Consider the following 19502-nt stretch of genomic DNA (forward strand, 5'->3'; position numbering starts at 1 on the left):
CACAGTTCACTTGCAGGCAGTGTGTGAAGCCAGCCTGACTGGAGGGATCAGTCATTTACACTGCTGCTGGTTCCTGCTGCATCCACAGGCAAGCCACTGTTAAGGCTCTTCATGAGTTTGTATTTACTCTGCACTGCAGCTTGAACACACACCGGGCCTCTTTTTAGAAACCATGGCACAGACAGACACCCATCCCTGTTTGTGAACAGAAGCCAGCCAGCATGGTTGCCTAAAATGTTCTTCTGTCAAAATTGCTACTTGAACCAGAGCCGTGCTTTCCCTTCCGTCCTGCTCGTCAGCATGGTTGAAGAAGTGCGATGGATTTTCCTCCCAGAGCGGAGCCCTCGCACCTCATCTCTGCCCCTGTCACACCAGCAGAGCAGGAGAAAGCTGCCAGCGGCTGTTGCAAGAGCCACCCCCCTGCAGAAGTCTCCTGGCAAAGATCCATCTCCTGCAAACCTCAGGTCAGCACAGCTGGCAGACAGCACCCTGAGGATGTTGTCATGTACATGTACATGTACAAAACATGTACTGATGGGCCAAGTGCTAATTAAGACGACCTGTAAATTATGATCTCTGGCTTGCCCAAAGGGCATTCACAAGCCCGGTCTGAATGGCTGGGTTGTGCAGCCAGGAAGCCACAAATGGACCGCGGGGCGCAGGACCATGCATACTGCAACAGGTCGTACCTCTTCACCCCTCTGCCAGTAAATCCACCACAGAGGGTCTTAATATAGAGAAAGGTGCAAATTCATCAGCTCTCCCTAGAGCATATTAACTTAACCAGCGTTACAAAGTTTTCTTGGAGCCACAGGAACTTTAGGGATTTCATTGACGATGAAGAGTATAGACATGATAATGGAAGCGTTGTGTATGAGCCAGGAGGTGTCAGCCATTGCCTGCAGGTGCCTGGGATGTGGAGTCCATTTCACAAACATCCAATGCTCTGAGTCTGAGTATGACAAACAAGCATGCCTGATTACCTCTTCCTCCATATGTTGATACTATCTTTGATAGTTTAATTAAAAAGAATTAATTGAAAGGCAAGGTTTTATTTAATCCTTTTTGGTTTGCCTGGTAAGTAAACCCAGTCTTGTACAGCTGATCTCCAGAGTACTTAAAGTAGCCAAACCCTGTGAAAAGCTCCACAAAACAGAGAAACCAGGAGCTTCCAGGTCTCGACATGCACCACTGGACATAGCTTGATCCCATCTCAGAGTGACACCTGGGAGTTTACCTTATTATTCCCCATGTCTTGGTTGCTGTGAGAAGGAAGCCCAAATGCATGAACTAGAAGGGGGGACCTGTGGTATATTCCAGCCATTTTCCCTGTTGGGATTCTCATCAGACTACTGCAGACGTGGTGGTGCATACCTGGTGCTGAGGCCCTGATTGCCCATCAACACATCACTTCAGCAGAAACCAGCACTGCATCCAAACGGATTTGTCCTGTCAACTTACCACAGCAGTTCATTCTGCCTCTTCCTAGTGTCCCTGCAGCCATACTATATCTCAGAAAAAGATTCATATCCATCTGAAAATGAGCTATTTTTCCCAGGATAGCTTTCAGCTGAATCCATTCCCTGACCAACTCTCCACATGACCTCACAAATGTGAATGCCAAGTATGGGAGGGAGCAGCAAGGAGAAGCTCTCATCATCCCTTCAATGTACTTGCACTTGCTGTATAAAAGTGACTGGGAAACCACAGGTTTCATCTAGATGTAGTGAAACGAGACCCCTAAATTCACATGGAGCACCGCTGTGTTCAGTGAAGTTGTACACGAATGTAAAGGTGCTGTTTTCAAAAACAACCCTGTTCCCAACATCGAAATTGGTTTAAGCACTTTGAGGTACACAAAGTTGCAGGCAAGTGTCTACTGGGATTACTTTCCAGGGAGCTAATTTTTCTCTTTGTCACATCTGGTGCCTTATTTGCACTTTTAAGGGCCTAAATACATTGCTAAAGAATGGCTTTTACTTGTTATTTAAAATGAAGGGGCTTATATTCTTGTGGATAATTCTGAAAGTGAGATATTTGCTCCAAGTGAAAACCAGCATCGGTACCACCATTGACTAGGCAGCTGGCTGCCCTTGAAACAAATCAAGTCACTCAAAAAAATCCCCACCTCACTCCTAAGTCTTAGGAAATGCTTTCCCAATGTGTCTTCCCAGAAAGTGCTGGGTAAGCTGACTGTGGGGAGCCAGGCCAAGGGTAGTGGTAAGGCAATGTCACCTCTCTGCAGCCTGAGCCATGTAGCATGGACACCGCCTCAAAAGAGCCCTGAAAGGGGAAAGAGTTACTAGTGCTGCCATTACTAGGCTGCAATGAGGCTCTCTTAAACTCTTTTAAACCTTATAAATGGTAGATAACTGTGTTTGGAAGAGAAGGACACAGTACTGTGGCAACTGCCGTTTCAAAAAAGTCTTTTTTTCTGTTTCTGTTGTAGAGTGAAGTTTGTTGTTGAGTCTGTGCAGATTCAGAGGAAGAAAAACCTGTGTGTATCCTAAAAATGCTCCTAGCATTAACATTTTTCATGGCATATACTTTTTATAGGTAAACCAGTGGTTTATATGCATCTGTAAGATAGAGAAAACAGAAGCAAACCTGAAAGTGTATTTTAATGGAGGTAAGCAACTAAACCTCTACAAGAAGAACCTGAGACGGAATACAAGAAGGAAACAGCATGACTGAATGTGATCTTGCAATATGCAATACTCTAATATAGCTTGGAAGACGACTTATTCTGGGGCAGACCTACAAAATTCTGGAGTAATGGATTTCATTCTGTGACAGTTACATGAGAATCCACAAAATTTTATTAAGAGATTCACAAACAGCAACTAAGGAGGCAACTTTACTGCCAGCATTCTTAAATTCACCCTGCAGGAGTCTATGGCAGTGCTTGAAAACATTTAGGGGCTTGCAGCAGAGTCTGAAAAACAGAGTTGTTGATAGTCTACAACCTTGGGTTGTAGGGTCCCCAAGAGTGTGGCTGGCAATCTGCCATGGACATCTCCGCAGGAGCGTGACTCACACAGGTAACATAGGTGGCAAGCATTAACCTGAGCTGCTTTAGAGATGAGCAAAAACAGAAAGTCTGTAAGGCAGACGTTGACATGAGCTCCTGTAAATGTCACCTTTCATAAAGAGCTTCCAATAAACAATGTGATATAGAAAGTAAATACTTATTTTTCATGGAGGTTTCATCCAACACTTTGCTCACCCTGCACCCCACAGAGCAGGATCTTTCTGTCACTGTGAGCCTTTCTAGCAATGCTCTTGTGTAGCTTCACTCACCAGAGGACTATCTGCAAAAGACAGATGCATAAATGTGTGAACTATTATGATTTTGAACATTCTTTTTTTGGGAGTATTGCTAATACTTGAAAAATGCTTACTGCTTTTTTTCTTTCTTTTCTGAAAACATCAAAAATATGGTAGCAGAAGGGACAAGCCCTTGGTGGGGAGAGAACAGAGGGAGCCTCTTTCTTCCCCTTGTGAATTCCAAGTCCTAAAAGACTAGAATGTGCTAAATATGTTTAAACACAGAACAAAGTGTTTTATATTTTAAATTACTTCCAGTTGATTTGTTGTGATTTATACCTATTTCTTTTCTGGTTAGGCACAGTGTTTACCACAGATGCTTCAGGGCTGAAAGTGCATCATTACTACGGCCCAACACTCATTCATTCTTTCTTTCACTTCATGCCACTTTGGCTCCCTAAGAAACTTTTCTTTAAGCATCTTTTCAGAACAGATACCTGTTCTCAGGCATAGACATGAAAATAATTTGTAGCTCCTAGTGGAGGAGACTTTTGGTAGCTACAGGGAAATGCAGCTATTAGGTGCTTCCCAGGGGAATGCAATATAAGCTATAACCTCTCTGTTCTTAATTACACTTTGGGGCATGCATGTATCTCAACATAGGGCACTAAGGGTGTTTTAAAGGAACTGTAGTTCTCCATATTCCCAGTCCCTTCTACTACAAGTGGAATATGTGCTTTAGTGACAGCAACTGATATAGCAGAATCCTGACATGTGGGGCTGTTAATGCATTTCTGCTTTAAATAAACACTCTTTACAGCGGATCACTAGTAGCTGTTTAATTATACTCCTAGGATCATAAGACCATACTGTCCAAGTGTTTCACAAGTGGCATCCCCTCAGTAAGGAAATCATGCATTTCCAGCCCTGAAAAATAGAGGAAGAAAGTAGAGTAACAACATCACTCTGTGTGCGCTGGTTTAGCTGAGAGTAATTAGCTAAGGTGGAGTGATCCTTGGAGCCAAGGTGAAGCTGAGCCAAGGCAACCATAGTTTCAGCGAGATTTAGTACCAATTAATTCCGTATAGCATATAAACAGAGAAGATGAAGTCAAGAGAAGGCATCTGAGGGAGGTAGGATGAGGGAAAAAGTGACTGTAGTCTCAAATGGGTCTGTCTTCCCACTTTTGGAAAATAATTTGAAATACCGGATGGTGTGTATGACAGGTAGGTGAACTATGACAAACAAACATTTTGGCACAGAAGTGCTGAATTCAACACAATACTTGCTTACTACTCAAGAGCAGTTCTACTTTGCTGAAATAAGGGATGGATCTCTTACAATAATATCGAACAAAGAGATCCATTTATACTGCTGCAGAAACCTACTGTTTGAGTTATTGCTTTTCTTTACATGTATATTTGGGAGGGTAGACAGCAAAATAAAAGGTGGTGTAACTTACATGACCAGTGTAAATATAAAAATGCTGTTTTTTTAAATTGTCTTGGGTATCTTTTGTTGTTACACTTGAACAGAATTAGTATAAAATGCTTTCAAGCATAATTGTTCCTTTACTTCCATCACTGGTATCTTTTAATGCTTTTTGTATTCCAATATATAGACATATTTGTCCTGAAATGAGGAACAAGGCACTGAGATTGTACTCTTGAAATGAAATGTTGACATACTGGATGAATAGGCATGTAGCCCATTCATACAGGATGTGTATGGGTCAAGACTGTAGCATGATACAACTAGGTACTGGAGATATTTTGATTGAAATAAAATTGATATTGGCTAGGAATCCAATATTAACAAATATAACAACAAATAGTTCACTTAAACATAATAAAAATATAACATTCCAAGATAAAAATAATATCCTGATCCCAGGAAGTCGGATAAGTTTTTCAAAGGGAGTATGAATAAGATTTCTCTTCATCTATCTATGCTGGAGCTTGTCCATTTTAAGCTTCTGCTGTCAGCAGCTCTGCTGGAGACAGAATACTAACTTTTATGGTCTCATCTGATCCAGCATATGAACATCTTTATGAAGCAGCAATATCATACCCAATAAGGACAGGGACCTTCTTTAGGCAAATGGCAGAGCTTTAGGCATCAAGATTACAATCAAAATACAGAAAGCAAGAAAAAAACCCAGATGGGTTCACTGTAGGTGATGTTCAAGCCCTGGAAACTTCTCTGTGGTCCAAAGTCTTGAGGAGGACTGGAGGTTCAAGACCTCCTACTGTGAGTCCTCTGACGTGGTAGGTCCCTCCCGTTAGTTACACCAGCATCCCTGTTTGACAAAAAGGAAAGTCTCTCTGGAACTCATGATCCCTAATGACACGTAGTGCGTGTACCACTTGAGATGCCTCACTGAATTCATGCCCGGTTACTGTCATCCCAGCTGGCTATTTTTACAGCTCTAGAAGTGCAGTGATAATGTTTTTCCTCTTCCCACATGCCTGCAAGGTTTACTTGTGTTTCTGTTAACTTTCTAAGTCCTTCCCCTGCTTCTGCTGATCCTGGTAAAAGTAGTGTCCTGTGTCCAGCTCATATACAGCTAAGTATTTCTTCAGAAGTTTAGATTTTTGTCTGGAAGCAATGAAGACTGCATATTCTGGAGGATAGCTAATGCATGCTCATGCTTTCACTCTATTATTTAAACTCCCTGGAGTGGACAGCTTCCCAGCTATCCCAGAATTTCATACAGACATCTTCAAGACCATGACAGGAATCCAGATGACTAGCCCATGTGGGCTCCAGCTTACTGTGGTTACTTTGTCACTGCTTCCCAAGGTACAATCATAATCCTGGTTGCAGGGTAGACACGGGACACCAACAAAGGTTTCAGAAAAAGTCAAAGAATGTTCTTGTTTATTTTGTGGTTGTATATAAATAATAATGGTCACTTACAGTTATGAATCCTTTAACAAATTATGGGAAAGAAAGATCAATGGAAGTGATATTAAGTCCATTTAATTCAACTGACTGGCTGTAGAGGTTGTATAATTACTTCATGTCAGCATGAATACAGTTTTGCCTTTATGGAACACACTAAGACCCCAACATTGTCTCTGGCCTCCATGAAAAGCAAGGCTTTGTAGGATATTCAGTAATCTCCACAGCTAATTTGGCTAGAAAACACCCAAAGGATCTGCCACCGAGCACTCATGTTCCAGACAAAAAACCTCCAGTCTACTGCATTAAAGCAGAGGAGTAGTTTGGAGGAGCGGTTGCTTTCTAGAACTTTGTTGTTGTTGTTCATTCCCATTTTAGAAACTAATCAAAGAAAATCCTATGTTTTGATGCGTTATTCACTTGACCTGCCATGCAGAGAAAATTGGGTTTCTATTGGTCTGGAATTTCTTCCTGGAAAAAATCTGCACAGATTTAAAGCACCACTCTGTTGATTTGACTATATTATTGGAACATTTTTAAAGGTTTTTTTTTATGTATTAGTCAACAGTCAGCATATTAAAAGGTTCTTGGCCCCACAACATGTAAATGGACTCAATAAGACCTTTGAACTGGAAGACAAGCAGACTTTGGACTGAGCTATTTTCTTCAAGATTCCTATTCATTCTAAGAAAATAACTTCTGAGCAATTATGCAAAGCTTTAACTCAACTGAGCAATGAAGAAGTGAATTTAAAGATTTAATGCTCATGCATTTTCTTAAGGAGGAGTATATTTGGGCTGTTCAGGCAAGAATCTGAAATACAGTGTAGAGAGAAGACAAGCAGGTACTGTTCATATACAAGAAAAGACAGCTGGAAATCATTTCAAACTTAGAACTACTGGCATGCACGGTGCATCCATTAGGTATTGCTGTTAGTCAGCACATTCTGACAATCATCTCTACACAATGAATTTGGAAAAATAAATGATAAAGACACGCTGAAGGGAAAAAATAAGAGAGTACAGTTGTCTATGTAACATGTCTGATAGCTTGTGATTCCAATAGTGTCTTTTCAAATACTTGGGGAGGCTTAAGAAAACTAAGTTAGAAAATTGTTTTTTTGTCACTCTAAAAAAAAAGTGTTTTGGAATGGAAAAAATATTATCAATACTCTCGAGTATAGCTCAGTCTGGTGTCAGTTGCAAGGAAGCTGGAAGAGAATAAAAAGGGGCGAGTGAAAACTAACATGGATTTTTTTTTTAAGTATGGGAAAATGAAGCCAATGAATTATCAAAGCAATATAAGACTCAAAAGGGGCTCCAGGTTTCTTCTTATTCTGTGATTGTCCAGTGGTTCCACTTCCACAGTGAGGACTTTGGTAGCTTTCTTTCACCCATCATTTTTCTATATCACTTTTGTCCTCACCAGCACCAGAGGAGCAGTGCAGGCTGGTGCAACCATGTTCACATGTCTGTGTTTCTGCATGCTCTGGACAGCACTTTTTAGGGACTGGAGAGCAACCCCATTCATCAGGGGCAGGAGGGCTAGCAAAAGGGACCTTGAACCTTTTCCTTTCCTTCCCCTCTCCAGGTCAGCCAGCACCACACATGCTCCCATGCCAAATGCTTGGGGACACACAGCCCCTCCGCTTCAGGTGGACCTTCATCCTCTGTTTCTGTGCTCTGAGATCCACAGTGTGACAAAATCCAGAGAAACTCTTAGTCTTTTTCCACAAGGGATAAGACGAGGGGTGGGAACTGCTTTGGGGAGCAGTCGGATTGCTCTGCTGGTTTCCAGGAGCTGGATGTGGGTCTTTAGCTCTAGCTCAGGGTGCACAGGAGTTTCCCCTCTCAGTAAGCAGGGGTTGCACCAAAGCGTCTTGCAGAGAGAAAACTAAGAAACTAGCAATGGAGATTAGTCTTTTGGCTTATTATTTAAGAAAATTAAAAGAAAAATTCAGGCAGGAATTGAGTCTTGGCAACTCACCTAGTTTATTTTTTATAGTATACTGGAGGACTCTGCAAATGCTCTTGCCTTTGATACTTGCATTGCTGCAGTTCTGCTATTGAGGGAGCCTCCTGACTAACAAGTGGGAAACGTGCTGCTGCCTGTGCAATGCTTCACCATGGTAATTAAAGTTCACGGCAGCAGAGGGAAGTGGGGAATTGTTCATGGGTGCTGCAGGAGTGCAGGGTAGCTGGGATTTGCAGTGCTGCTTCATTTACTCACAGTCCTACTAACAGCTCTCAGATGCCAAGCCACAGTTCTTCACGGCTCCGGAAGGATGCTGCAGCAGAGCATTTGTAATCATCACTTTGCACAGGTCCTCCGAGCAAAGCACAGTGTGTTCCTCACTCCCTCCCCAGTGGCTGCGTGCTGATCCTAGCCCTCACCTGCCCCAAAGGCCAAGGCAGCCCCCTCTCCCAGATGACTCTGACACAGTAAAAGGGACGGTGAGGCAAAAGCAAAAGATGATTTAATATGTCAAAACCTAAGTCAGCCTGCCCTTGGGATGGAGCCAGAGCTCCAGTCATCCACAGCTAATCAGTATCTGTCCAGTACTCCATCACCATGGTTCTAGGATGGCACAGATTTTCATAGGTTATGATGCTGGAAAACATAAGTAGTAATATTGGACTAAAGTGACTTGGTTACAGAAAACTTGCTTCTCAAGAATGCATACAACAAGAATGTTCAGGTGATCAAAACATTAGAAGAGTAACTCTAGACTGAATAAAACATTTTATTGGACTGAAAAATATTTAAGGTGTTTAGGCATCATAAAACACAGCAAATTTCAAAATGAAGTGTTATTTCTGCATGAAGTAGAAAATATTTATTTTTAAAATATCTAATTCATACCTTTATACTTTTCCCCATTTTTATTTAAAATAAATATTTGAAATCGACTTAGACATATTAAAAGTTTCAGTTGAGCCAAATTTTCAACTTCTGTTGTGAAAAAAAGCCAGATATAATGTCTTGTTGATCACAACCTATGTTTGTCTCTTCACAAAATGTTGACTGAATGAATAATAAAACATTCAGCTTAAATATATAGTAAGCCTTCACACCTGAGGCTTCAAAAATTGAGCTGGAAGTTTAGTGGGTACCATATTTGCCAGCTTTTCTTTTCCCTTGAAATGGGATAACTGGGACAGCTATGTGCTTTTCTTCCCCCCCCTCTTTTTTCCACTTTGTTTTTCTTTTTAAATTACTCATCTTTTCATATTTCAAAACTGAGACTTTTAAAGATCTTTCTTGGAAGGTTTAGACCAGTTCTTATTTTCATTTCAACCAGACAAATAAAACTTGGAGATATTTAATATGAATAAAAGAAAATTCATTTAATATGAATACTGGCATCAACTAAACAGAATTCATAGCATTAATGGAATGTGGTAACAAAGTTTAAGGGATTTGGATCTCATCTGAACAGCCTCTAGCCATTCAGGTGTGTGTACAGTCTCCCCATTTTAATCACATAGAAAATACCTAATAGGAAAGGAACAGGTCCTAGGTCAGAAATAACTAACAGCTAATTAAGATACAATCAAATGTTCGTGCTGTGTTCGACTCCCAAACATTCATTTCCATGCAACTATGCTAAGCTGTAACCCTTCAAACGCTTGAAAGCTTGCAAGCATTTTCTCCTTCAAGCCTCTGGCAGTACACCTTCATCTTATATTTGAATACCAGAGACTAGCAGCTTCTGAGAGCCACGGTCTAACTTGTATTTTAAAAGTTTCTTGATTTACTTCAAAATTCAACTCCCACTGAAGTCACTGAGCATCTTCCCATTACGCAGGTCCTTCTGACAGGCAGATGAAACACACTCATGACTAGATTCAGTCTCACAAAACAGGGACCCAAAAGAGAGTACGGAGGCACCAGCAAACAAGTTATTTCATAGAATTAGCTGTGCTGGACCATACATATTATTTTGCAGTAGCACCCCTGGAAGAGAAATGAGATAGATCTGCTAGTCCTGTACACACACACATACCAAGGAGAGGTTTTGCTGCTCCTCAGACTTCATAATCCTGTTCATTCCTGGAATGCGAGCTGTTAGCCACAACACTCTCCCAGAAAGAAAGAGTCTAATTGTAATAATATATTAAAATTATTATTAATAATAATATAATAAATGATATATTTTCAGCATTTGATAGGAATCTAATTCCTAAAACTAGAAAATATACTTTCTTTAAATTGTCTTCAGCCAGGTACTAACAGTATAAAATCCTCATCTTTTTGACAGCCAGTCTGCCACATCTACCGATCCACTTAATGCATAGTGTTGGCCCCTCAAACTGAGTTATCATCAGATGAAAGGCAATTGAAAGTGAAGCAGTCAGAACATTTTGATTAGCCCTGAAAACTTTTACATATTGTTTTACATGTCTAGACAAATCCTGCAAAGCCTAGTAACAAAAAAAAAAAATTGCTTCATAAATATCAAATATACATGAAACCTTGTGGCTAACCAACAGCAACAACCTGTACCAGCTACCATGAGTTAGACCTACTTAGCATACTTCTTAGCATCAGCCCATGAACTCTAACCAAACTTCTGCTGCAGTAGATGAAATATGATCAACCACCTGCCCCAAACAACTGAACAGTCTTTGGTGTGTTCAGGGAAATAAGAGAGTGAAATTATGCAAAAAAAAAAGTTAATCTTTAAGGAGCACAGAAGTCTGTGACATGTTCCAGACATGTCTGGAACAAACTGGTTGCGGATGCCAACAACTCTGATGACAGCAAATCAGGAAACAACAGCTCAAGCTGATCAGACAAATCACCAATGGCGTATTTTCCCACCCAGTTGTATAACTGAGGGGAACCTAGGCCAACAAAAGGTTTTTCAAGTTAACCTAGTGTACGGGTAAGATGTACGAATAAGGGTTGTACATACCTGAGCCTACGTGTCTTACTAGGGTTTGTGTAATAACAAACACATTGCTTCATTTAAACCATTCACTATAACCCAGAAAAAGAGAAAAATCTACAAGTTATGCAGGTTCTTACATACACACTGAGGGCTTGCAAGAAAACAATATGAGATGACTACACTTGCTAGCAGAGCACATCCTGGTCACTAGCACTGGCGACGGCAGAAAGAACAGGCAGACAGAAAGGCAAATGAGTTGACAGACTTTCTGCCAACGCATTGCCACATATTGCAGGCCAGTCGGAACCAGCCCGTGACCAGTCCCAATTGGTGAAATGCTTTCCTCCTACCCCACTCTCTCTGTGTAGTCCCCGTTAGCTGCCCCTTAGCTAAATGCTACTATTTGCCCTTTGATCTTTTCACTTTTGCTAACAGGATTATGGATACAACAAGAAAAAGCAAGGAAAGAACAGGTCTGTAAATAAGCAATTTGCTGCAGCTTCAGCTTTGCCACCACATAAGTCTGTGCTCATTTGCCTTCCCTAAATGCTCGCGGACAAGAAAAGACTACACCAGTATAGCTCAAGTCAGCCTTTATATTCATAAAACGCTCTGTGTTCATTCTCTTAGCTGAGAATAAGACTGGTTTAACTTTGATTCAGTTTACTCTGTGACTAAATGATTTAAAGTAAACCCAGAGAAATGTTACTGTTCCTCTGAAATAAGGTGTGAAAAGGGATGCAGCTTTCTGCATTGCTTTAATTTCACTATATAAATTCACACCTAAAGTTATATTGGTGTCACATTCTCAAGCAGCAAAGCCTTTTGGGACTTCCTGTCTCTCTTGCTCTGCCTTCTGTTTTCTTATTCTTTTCAAGGTTAATGGCATGATTACCCAAACACAGTGATTTATTCATCCCTTATTATTCCAAGGAAGTTGTTAACAAGTCACGGATTGGGTGTTAGGTTATTTAAGGCTATTAGCAAGACATGCAAATAGTCGGGCATGTACTTGTGACTGACACAGAACTGCACTAGTAAAACACATACATTTTAAAGCTTCCCCTGGCTCAAGCTGTGTGGGTAGCATGGCTGAGGGTAGTTGTCCTGATCCATTAAGGTCTTCATAACACATAAATGCTGCTAACTCCCTTTGACTTTTTAATTGCTCTTCAAAGGGTGCTGGCAGCGTGCTGGGCACACAAGGCAGACTCAGCACGAACCAGAGCAGGAGACCAGTTATCAAAGAAGTAACATTATTCCTCAGGAGAAAGTAAATGTCCTGACTGAAGAGGTCATGAAGGGAGGTTGTTTTGTTTGGAAACAGTAAGCTCTGGCAAAAAGGGGAGGAGAGTCCAAAATAAATTCCCTGAGGCAGAAACTGTGGAATTAAGAAGGAGGTGGCAGCATTTGCACAGGAGAGCTAAGAACAGGAGTGCTTCAGAAACAGGATTTTCTTCACTCTCCTTTTTGCTCTAGGAAAGATGCAGCAAAGCAGCAGACAGCCATACTATAGGAACTAGTAGAGACAAGGAGATGTCTAAAGTCTTCTTATGGTGACCAAAAAGCTCCATCTGCCAAGGTGATTGAGGCTTGAGAAGGACCTGGCTTCCCCCACCACGAGTGAGGAGACTCAGACACAGGAAGGGGACTCACAAAAGCCATTGCAAAAAAATAAAAACCTTCTTAAATTAGTAAGCTACACTGAAGTGTGTGTCTTGTGCCTCCCTTTTGAGGGGAAGAGACACCACTTGACTAACTTGGGGCTGACTGGTTCAGAAGCCAGCATCCAGGCAAGAGCATTAGCTGAGGCCCAAAGGAAGAGAAGACAGCATTAAACTGGAGGAGCAGGAGGAATCAGCACTTCTGGAACTGACTTGTGTAGGGTTTGCTTGGCTTGTATCTCCTGCGCTAGCCAGGAGGAGCTCGTACCTGGTGCTGGCAGTCTGGTACCCAACAGCACTATCAGTGCAGTGCCTGGGTAAGCATCTAGCAATGTATAGATGGGCACCAAGACACTTTTCTCAGGAGATGGAGCAAAGTGTGTCTGTTTAATAACCTCCTCCTTTCAAAAACACCAGTTAACTTCCAGGAAATACTTCAGTATTACCCTCACCTCTGACTCACTAGCCAAGGGCCAGATCATGAAACCAAACATATTAAACATAGATTTTTTAATGTTAATTTATATTAATGTATTAAGTAAATTATGTATAATATAAACATAAATTAAAATTAATGTATTAATTTTTATGTAATTTTATATTAATAAATTCAGTCTGTCCAGACCTTGCTTTCAGTTCCCAGCCAGACAGTTTTGTTCTGCTTTTCTCCAGAAGGAAACAAACAGCAATGCAACTGAAGTACACAATACCATTTAATTTAACATAAGAAGTTTCTTCAGTCCTAGATGAACACTGGTTTTAGGAGCACAAGACAAAGGGTTGTTTGCCATGAGTATGATAGCACACGTGAATCTTATAGCTGCCTGTTGATTTGGCCTAAATTTCACAATTAATAATCTTTCATTAGTGAGTTAAAACTGTGTCATTCTGCTTTTCTCTTGAACTCCTCTAGCAGGGAAGTGGAATACCCTATGGCACGCTTTGCTAGACCCAGGCCAGATATCCCTAACAGAAGTCAGCTTAAGGACACTAATGCAACTTCATGGGACTCTACCACTTGAGAACCTGATCATAGGACATGTCATAATGCATTCATTTCTAAAATGGGAGCAGGGTGGAAGGCATCAAGAGGTCATTTATTTTACCTACTGCCCCCACGGCAGTGTGAGACATATCTAAATCACTGACAGTTGTTTGTCTAAAATGTCTGCTCTCTTACTGGGGTAAGGTACACTGCAGACCTCTGGTCTCAGAGGCAGCTGCACATGTAAGAATGGATTTTCAAGTGAAACTCACTACTAACAGGTTAGACGTCTGCCAAAGAGGGTAGGTCTTGCCCAGAACCAATGCCCATAGCGGTACCACAAATGCATGTAGATGTATAATGTTGCATATATGTTAGTTTTGTAATTTAAGAGGAAATGCTATGAAACCCAGAGCTCTAATCAAACAACACTTTCTGCATTGTATTCTTCTGAAAAAAAAAAGTTGCTGAACTTTCAGTTGATCTAATCCATTGCTAACTGTATCCCCTTTCCCTGCGCAAATAGCCTGCTGTGCGTGAATAATTAGCACACTGGTCCGAGGCCAGGGAGCTGAGCAGCTCCGCTCACCTCAGCGAGACTGCCCGTCCGGTTGCGGCTCCGACGGCAGTCACGCGGGACGTCTGCTTCTTACATCGCTGCGGCAGCAAGTGCACATTCAGCCATTCCATACATTACTGCAGATACGGGTCAACTGCTTTGCTGTGCCCTTCAAAGCAGCCTAATTCCTCTTCTCTGACTTCATAAGCTCTGTTTGGAAAAGACCTGTTAGAGACCAACGTAAAACAGCTATTAGAGAAGCAGCATAGCGAGACAAGTTATTTTTTAAGACCAAGTATGACAAATATTTTGGAATACTTTCAGCCCTGTAAAACTCTTCAGATTTTGGCAAGATCCCTTGAAATTTGTGTCACAAAAGCACTTCACACAAGCATCTTGGTTTTCACAGAAGCTACAAATGTCCATTCACAGCAACAACTTTTAGTCTCCAGCTCTTTATGACTTCCATAAAGCACTTGATTCCATGTTTAAAACTAAGCATACGCAGGAATGCTTCTCAATCTTGGCCTTAAAGCTACCGCTGCAGGATACGTGTCCCCTTTGAGGATTTGGCTTTAATCCTGGTGTTTTTTTCATTTGTAATCTGAACGGACAGTCCAAAGTCGATCAATACACTATGGACATATGAGAAAATAGATGACAAGGATCTAGGGAAAGCAAAATAAAATTTTCTTTGTAAAAATATTCCAATACTGCACACTAATTTTACAGCCAACAACAACTCGTTCTTTATCACAGCTGGAAGAATAACTGATTAAAAAAATGTCACATTGTCATCTCAAATTATTCTTTTATCATTACCTGGCAGCATACTGATTCACAAATTTCTGAATATATAATGACATTCTAAACTTTTCTTAATAGAAAGTTTTGCAAATAATCTGCCCAACTCTAACCTTATAATACAGAAATATTTTAAAACTTATTATTATTTTAAAACTTATTTTAAAACTTAAATTATTTAAAAACTTTACTATTATTTTTAATATTTGTGACTTTTGAAATCTAGCAAAAAATAAAATCAGTTTAAAATACCATACAATTTCTAATATTCTCTTCCAGTCACCTTCAGTAACTGGTCTAAGCAGCTCTACAAATGGACAATGTACACATTTCATTTTATTAACTTCCCTAGTAATTAGGAATCACATTTTGAAGCCTGATATTTTTTGTTTGTTTGTGGGGTTTTTTTAATTGGATTCCTACACAGACAGTTTTGCATGGTACAGAATTTACTCCTTCCCCAACATACTCAGAATCCACAAACAAGTTGTTCTAGCATAGATGAAGACTGACCTCCCACTCACCAAGAACGTGCCTCTTCACCCACGGCAAAAGCACAAGCCAGGGCTCTACAGCAGAGACATGGGCACTAGAAGAGCTACTCAGGAGAGACAGTCAGCCACTGCAACACAGCTAGAACTGTTATTTGAGAAACAATAAAAATGCAGTGTTTAAACTGCCTCTCAAATGATGGTGTGCATGCTCCTAACCCCTTCTAGGATGAAGTCACGTAGTTGAGTTAAAGTTACCTTTAATGCCAGTTTTAAGCTAAGCCGTTTGGCTTTGTTCAGGAAAAAGAAATTACAGCGCTCACTTGGATCAGTTATAGCTAAGGAGCAATTTAAAACTATTGCCCCTCAGATGTTTCCTAACGCATCTCATTTGCAACACTCTATTGACAGCACCAATGTAGAAAGACTAAAGCATCACATGAGAGTGAAATTTTCATAAGGCAGCCCACCACAGGGTCCATATTTTACAAGAATAGTGTGCTTCGCATATGTTAACCGAGTAGGGCTATGACACTGGTAGATAAAGACAGACTTTTCTACCTCTAATAAACTACATTTCACATGGTTATGTTGTCTCAAAGGTCTGTATCATGTTGTCACAAAGGTCTGTATCATGTTACCTACCAATATTTTTTTCCAGTCATGTGATTTAATGAGGTCCTCCTGAGTGGGAGGTATGTAAACAGGTTACATTCTGATATGGTGCACTCTGAGTCAAAGGGCATCAGACGGCAGAGCTTTTAAATTGCATTCACTTTTGACTGTGACGCAAATCCTTTTCTAACATCAAATGACAAAGTAATGTGGACCAGACTTCTAGCACTGCTTAAGTCACTGGGATTTTGTCATTGATGTTAATGAGGACAGAATTTAACCTATAAATCATTAACAGTCCCTCTTTGCAGCTCTGGGAGTTCTAAACCATCCTGTGTTTCAGTTAATAGTGATATGTACATCTCTAACCACTTTTATTGCAAATCATATCTTGAAGTGAATAGTATAAGCATATAGGTAAGTTGTATTTCCCTCTAAACAAACCATCCACATCTGGAGAATGAAAGTTCAAAGCAAATGCTGGGTGGAGTCCAGTGGATTCCTCAAAGCCACCAAGATGAAATACTTTATTTTCTGTGTAAGCATTCTACAACTTTTGAAAATAAGCAAACAACCAATACTCAAAACTGGATGAGTTCTTGCTCTTCAAGCCTTTAGCTCTCACTATTCCCCTCCATCACATACAGCTCTTGCCCAGTCCTTGCTGCATGTCATAGACATGGATAAATGCCACACCTGTGATTCTCAGCATGTTCCTTACTACCTCTTCTTTTGTTCATGTGTGAAAAGCAGGGAAAAAAGGGAAACTTTGAAAGTCTGATTTTCTGACTTTCCTCACTGTTACTTGCAGTCTGAATCTCAGGAATACATATAGTCATTTTTGACAGAAGTTATTTTGCTGAAATATAATGGTCAGACTTAGACCAAAAAAAGCCCCAACCCAAAACCTCAAAATACAGAGTAGCTGTCTCTACTTCCTAGCATAGTGGTCCTGTCCTTCAGAAAGGATAATCACTCAGCTTTTGGTGGAACCACTCATCTAAACCAGGTGTGAGACTCATCTTCCCTAGCCTCAGAGTTTGAGGCTCCATGCATAAAATTCACATGATAAGGTGTGGGTATTTATAATGTTGATGTCTACGTCTCAAAATTAGTTGTCTAAATTTTCTTTGCAGTTACTAGAGTGAAATAAGCATTTCTAGAATATGAGTCATCTCATCCTACTACAGATGTCTAAAATATGTCATAATCATGCCTGAGAAGTGCCTGTTTCTCACCAGTGATTATAAAGGAAGTCTTGAGTGGCTAGCTCAGATGTAGGAATCTGTATATTTGATGTTTAAATTTGCTGAGACAAATCTCATTCCATTTCAGTCGTGACAAGGCATGTCTGTGGTCATGGAATGGGTGAAGAACCACACCAAAACCTGCAGGAAGCACAAGTAGCACGGCTTCTTGCTCCACTGGCCACGTATGTCCCCTGCTGCAGCACAGGGCCATGACACAAAGATCCCAAGCAACCAACACAACAGTCAAGCAGAGGATTGTGGCTTAGGCTGAGCACCACATGCAACAAGCACAAGGGTAAAGGTTATTCAAGGTTCAGGATTGCCAGGATGCTCTGGCTTGAATGCAAGAGCTCTAGGCCCAGCGGTCGGGAGTAGCCATGGGAGACAAAGGAAGGATTATCATCATGAGTACATGTGACACGATTATCAGGGCGCACAATAGATTATTAGTAGTGCAAGATGGAAAATATGGCGCTGGCAACATGACTAACAGAGGGAAAAATCATAGACAGTGAAAAAGAGATTTATGAATCTCTACAGAATTGGGTTCTGAGCAAAAGCTGCTATTATGAACAAGTGAAAAAAATGCATCTTAAACTATTGGGGGGGGGAACAAAAAATTTCTAGATTGGTTAGAAACTGTAGAAACTGTAGAATGACAAATCAATCCAAATTATTTTGAGTGTAAAAAAGAGATAAATGAATATTACTTCTCAGCAGAACTGTGAAGATCAATGCCATCTTGGGCTTAGCGACCATGACATGATAGAATTCTCAACTGTGAGCAAAATAAGGAAAGGAAAAACTGCTACCATGGACTTCCAGAGGACAGACTTTGGCCTTTCAGGTCACTGGTTGAGAGAGTCCCTTGGGAGACAGTCCTGAAGGTTTGTCCTTCAGGGGTCCAGGAAGGTTGGACAGTCTTCAAGAAGGAAATCTTAAAGGCGCAGGAGCAGGCGGTCCCCATGTGCCGTAAGAAGAGCTGGCGGGGAAGGCAACCGGCCTGGCTGAACAGGGAGATTTTGCTGGGACTCAGGGAAAAGAGGAGAGTTTATCACCTCTGGAAGAAGGGGCAGGCAACTCACGAACAGTACAAGGATCTCGTTAGGTCAAGCAGGGACAAAATTAGAAAGGCAAAAGCCCAGCTAGAGTTCCATCTGGCCACAGGATAATAAAAAATGCTTCTACAAATATATTAACAACAAAAAGAGAGGCAAGGAGAATCTCCATCCCTTACTGGATATGGCGGGGAACATTGTCTCCAAGGACGAGGACAAGGCTGAGGTACTTAATGCCTTCTTTGCCTCAGTCTTTAATAGCCAGTCCAGGTATCTGCAGGGTATTCAGCCCCCTGAGCTGCAAGATGGGGATGGAGAGCACAATAACCCGCTCATAATCCAGGAGGAAGCAGTTAAGGATCTGTTAAGCCACCTGGAAACCCACAAGTCTATGGGGCCTGATGGGATCCACCTGAGAGTATTGAGAGAGCTGGCAGAGGAGCTTTCCAAGCCACTCTCCATCATTTATCAGCAGTCCTGGTTAACAGGGGAGGTCCCAGAAGACTGGAGGCTTGCCAATGTGACACCCATCTACAAGGAAGGCCGGAAGGAGGATCCAGGGAGCTACAGGTCTGTCAGCCTGACCTCTGTGCCGGGGAAGATCATGGAACGGTTCATCTTGAGGGTGCTCACAGGGCATGTGCAGGACAACCAAGGGATCAGGCCCAGCCAGCATGGGTTCATGAAAGGCAGGTCCTGCTTGACCAACCTGATCTCCTTCTATGACCGGGTGACCCACCTAGTGGATGAGGGAAAGGCTGTGGACATTGTCTACCTGGGCTTTAGTAAAGCCTTTGACAACATCTCCCACAGCATTCTCCTGGAGAAACTGGCGGCTTGTGGCTTAGACGGGTTTACTCTTTGCTGGCTAAAGAACTGGCTGGATGGCCGAGCCCAGAGAGTTGTGGTGAATGGCGTTAAATCCGGCTGGCGGCCGGTCACAAGCGGTGTTCCCCAGGGCTCGGTTCTGGGGCCGGTCTTGTTCAATATCTTTATCGATGACCTGGATGA

This window comes from Phaethon aethereus (assembly GCF_964289735.1).
Source record: "Phaethon aethereus genome assembly, chromosome: 3".
NCBI classification, from domain to species: Eukaryota; Metazoa; Chordata; class Aves; order Phaethontiformes; family Phaethontidae; genus Phaethon; species Phaethon aethereus.